The sequence below is a fragment of the Corvus kubaryi genome, unplaced genomic scaffold (assembly GCF_017639235.1).
Source record: "Corvus kubaryi isolate FWS band 111438036 unplaced genomic scaffold, C.kubaryi_AGA036_p1.0 52499, whole genome shotgun sequence".
Taxonomy (NCBI): Eukaryota; Metazoa; Chordata; class Aves; order Passeriformes; family Corvidae; genus Corvus; species Corvus kubaryi.
Window position 1 is genome coordinate 854 of NW_024581385.1, and position 4,442 is coordinate 5,295.

Below are 4,442 nucleotides of genomic sequence, written 5' to 3' on the forward strand. Positions count from 1 at the left end.
GGAATAAAACATCTTCAAACTTCCCCAAAATCCCCACGGTTTTTCCCCTCTGCTCGGGGTTTCACAAAGGGGGGGCAGCACCTCAAAAATGTGAGTTTTCAAAGTATCTGGAGATTCTGGGAATGACAGCAACCAGATCCAATTTTTATTCATGGATTGGCCAAATCTGGGGGAAATATTGACCCTGAAGAGGCTTTTTTGGGATCTTCTGCTGAGCTCCATCTTCCTCGTGGTCCCAAATTCCTGCCGCACTTCCCTGCTCCAGCCAGGATCCACATTCCATAGGAACTGACCCCATTTTTTGGGATTTCAGGATTTCAGCTTTCTTCTTGTTGGTTTTATTTCTCTTTTCTCCCAGTGGAAGTTTTCCAGTAAAATGATTCCCAAGTTTTCTGGGATTTCCCTGGAAGCCAAATCCTGCAGCAGCAGGAAAATGAGGGGGCTGGGAAGGGAAATGGAGCCAAGAGCTTTTCCTGAACCCCAAAAGTGTCCCAAAAATGAAATTTTTGCAGGTTTCATTCCTCGTAAGAGAATCCTGGAATGGTTTGGGTTGGGAAGGGACCTTAAGGATCATCCATTCCCACCCCTGCCCTGGCAGGGACACCTCCCACTGTCCCAGGCTGCTCCCAGCCCCAATGTCCAGCCTGGCCTGGGCACTGCCAGGGATCCAGGGGCAGCCCCAGCTGCTCTGGGAATTCCATCCCAGCCCCTGCCCACCCTCCCAGGCAGCAATTCCCAATTCCCAATCTCCCATCCAGCCCTGCCCTCTGGCACTGGGATCCATTCCCTGTGTCCTGTCCCTCCATGCCTTGGCCCCAGTCCTTCTCCAGCTCTCCTGGAGCCCCTTTAGGCCCTGCAAGGGGCTCTGAGCTCTCCCTGGATCCTTCCCTTCTCCAGGTGACCATTCCCAGCTCTCCCAGCCTTTCCATGGCTCAGCCCTTGGAGCATCCTCCTCCCCCCAACCCTTTGGAATGCACCCCAAACCCAGCGCATCCCAGTGCTCCCTATCCCACTGCAGCCTCTTCCCGCCTTAACTCCACCTCCCTCCTTTTGCAGCTGATCAAGGAAAAATTATTGGACCTTCTTGGAAAAGAGGAAGAGGACGGGAGCCATGATGAGAACGTGGTGAGGGGAGAGGGGGGAATTCCCTGGGGATGCTGGAGCTCTTCCCAGGGCTCTGGAGCTTCGGGAAGAGCCTCATCCCAGAATCTTTTCCCAGGAAAAGATTGTCAGGATCCCATTATTAAAATATAATAAAATTATATATGAAAATTTGGCCCCTGCCGGAATTAAGGTGCAAACGAGCCCCAGTGCTGGTGACAATAGTGTGGGGTTTATTGGATAGGAAATGTGGGCGAGAGAGAGACCAGAGAGAAAAAGCAAGGGAAAGAAATAGAGAAGAGGTGGGGGGGAACAGAAAGAGAGTGACAGGGACAGAATAAGGAAAAGATCCCCATCCATGGATCCCAGGGATGCTCCGTTGATCCTCTCCAGCTGCTCTTGGTGGTGAAGGTCCCCCCAAAGCACAGAATCCGAAGGGTGAATGTGGCTCAGGCCAGGTGGGAAATCCCAGGTACCTCCCTGACGGGAGTTGGCCACGGTCCCTTACAACAGACTCTGGCCCTGGGGGTCTGGGACGGATTCTGCCACCCCCTCAGCTGCCTCCCACGGGAATATCCCAGGGATGTGGCCCTGGGGGTTGGGGGTTCCCCAGCTGGGCCGGTTTGTGTCAGGGAGGACGGGGCTTCCGTGTCCCTGAGCAGAGCCCCGGACGCAGCAGAGGCTCTGCCCGGGCTGGTTTGGGGTGGGGAGAGCAGAGCCCAGCGAGGCCGGGTCTGCACAGCCTCAGCCCAAAGCAGCCGGGGAAGGGCCGGCAGGGAGAGCAGCACCCAGGGCATGGGGAGAGCCCAGAGAGGCCACGGCTGGGGCTGCTTTCCCCATCATTGTCCAAGGGAATGGCCTGGCCCAGCTGCTCCCAGAGGGAATGGCCTGGCCCAGCTGTTCCCTAAGGAATGGCCTGGCCCAGCTGCTCCAGGAGCTCCGGAGCAGCCTTGAGCCCCTGCGCTGGAAAACTCCGCTCCTGCAGCTGCTGGGGGTGAGCAGGGGCTGAGCTCTGCCCCTTCCATCCCTGCCGTGCCACGGAGCCCTCCAGGGCTGGAACAGCCCATCCCCAAAGCCTGGCTCAGCAGGGATGCAGTAACCCATTCCCAAAGCCTGGCTCAGCAGGGATGCAGTAACCCATTCCCAAGCTCCGGCTCACGGCTGCACTCAGCCCAGGGGCCCGGCTGCTTTCGGGGTGAGGCTGTGCAGACCCGGCCTCGCTGGGCTCTGCTCTCCCCCACCCCAAACCAGGCCGGGCAGAGCCTCTGCTGTGTCCGGGGCGCTGGCGGATGCATTCCTCTGCCTCATCCTTGTTGGTCTGAGGTGAGCACACGCCCCGGGAAGAGCGGCTGAGGGAGCTGGGGCTGCTCAGCCTGGAGGAAAGGAGGCTCAGGGGAGACCTCATGGCTCTCTCACACCCCCTGAAAGGTGCCTGCAGCCGGGGGGGTCGGGCTCTGCTCCCAGGGAACCCCTGACTGAACGAGAGGACACAGCCTTGAGCTGCGCCAGGGGAAGTTCAGGGTGGACATCAGGAAACATTCCTCGCTGGAAGAGTGCCTGGGCGCTGGACTGGCCTGCCCGGGGCTGGGGGCAGTCGCCGCCCCTGGGGGGGTTCAGCGAAGCCTGGACGCGGCACTCGGGGCCGTGGTTTGGTCGGTGAGGAGGTGTTGGGTCACAGGTTGGACTTGATGATCTCAAAGGTCTTTCCCAACCCGGTTCCTCCTGGGATTCTGTGGCTGAAGGATGGGTGTCCCTTATCCAATCCCAGCAGTTTGACTCCCAGTCCAACATTTTTCAAGGAGATTTCTGTGGTTGCAGCTCCTTTACGCAGATTTTGTTGTAATGAGCAAACCTGACATCCGTGTTTGAGGCATGAACCATTTCGGGCTCTGACAAGGTGGGAGGGCCGGGAGCATCCAGCGGCTCCGGGATAACGCATCCCGTGGTTTTCAATCGGCAGAGCACCTGTGATCCAGTGCCAAACCACTCGGAGAGCCTGAGCCACACTGTGACCGTGCCCCTGCAGGCCCCGCTGGGGACGCTGGAGGAAATCGCCTGCTGACCCCTCCCCACCACAGTGCCCATCCCGAGGAAGGAAAACTGCACAGGGAAAACAGGGACCCAGCTCAGGTTTGCACCGGGGGGAAGAAAAAACAAAAAAAAAAAAGATGGGGAAAAAAAATACTGGGAAAGAATACTGGGGGAAAAAAAATACTGGAAAAAAATGATGGGAAAAAATTATTAAAAAAATCTATTAAAAAAGAAAAAAAAAAGAAGAAGAAACTCGCTATGCATTAAAATAATATAAAAATAATATAAAAATATAAATTCTAAATATACTCTGCCCAGAGTGAGAGGCGCCTTGGACCTGACTCCTGTTGTCCTTTCCTCCCGGGGGGGTTTGGCTCCAGCCTGGGAAGCAGCTGCCTGGCTGGGAGAGCTGGGAATGTTCTCCTGGAAAAGGGAAGGCCAAGAGAAACCTCAGAGCCCCTTGCAGGGCCTAAAGGGGCTCCAGGAGAGCTGCAGAGGGACTTGCACAAGGGATGGAGGGCCAGGACACTTTTTGGGATTGTCCAAGCCCCCAGCAGCAGCAGCAGCAGCAGCAAATCCCAAAGGAAGCATCCCAAACATCCCGAGCGCTGCCCGCCAGGGCTTTTCCTGGCGCCGGGGTTCCCTCTCAGCTCTGTTCCTCTTTGCAGTCCTGGGTTTCAGTGGCAGAAGGAGCATCCCAGAACTCTCCATCCCCACCGCCGTAGGCCGAGAGTTTTAGAATAAAAGAGACCCCAAAGTCGCCGCTCTCGGATTCTTCTCCCGGTCGGTCGCGTCCTCTGGGCGGGGTTGGGATGAATCCCGAGCTCAGCCCGAGGTGAGCATCCCTGGGGGCTCCCTGTGGATCATCCCAGTCCCGCTGCTCCTCCTGCAGTGCCTGGAGAGTCCGGGAGCGGCGCTGCCCGGGGGGTGGGGGTTGGGTTCGTTCCTTTTTTAAGTTTTGGGGGAATTTTTGGAATTTCCTTCTTGTCCCGTCCATGGATTCTCTGCTTTCTCCTCGTTCTCCTGACTGACATTAAAGCTGGTCTTGTGGAAATGGCCAGGCTGTGTCATTCCTGCCTTGCCCTCATCCCGAGGGGGAGGGCAGATCCCAGGAAAAGCCCATCCCGGGAGCTTCCCAGGGCTCTCCCTCATCCCTTATCCCTCCTCTTCCTCTCCCACCACGTTCTCACACAGCTCCGGGTGGGGTGGGAGCCGTGCCATGGCCGTGCTCAGCTGCATCCCTGTCTTCTCTGGGATGTGCCAGGATCTCCGGGATGTGCCAGGATCTCCGGGATGTTGTGGAATCTCTT

The 4,442-nt window shown here is 57.2% G+C and overlaps 1 long non-coding RNA gene across 1 annotated transcript; it reads left to right on the plus strand.

Annotated features, from left to right (window-relative positions):
- Nucleotides 1-872: 872 nt before the first annotated feature.
- Nucleotides 873-4,190, plus strand: LOC121672355. The gene is made up of 2 exons (XR_006018825.1): nt 873-1,125; nt 3,062-4,190. It is a non-coding gene; the product is annotated as an uncharacterized LOC121672355 (long non-coding RNA).
- The last annotated feature ends 252 nt before the right edge of the window (nt 4,191-4,442 follow it).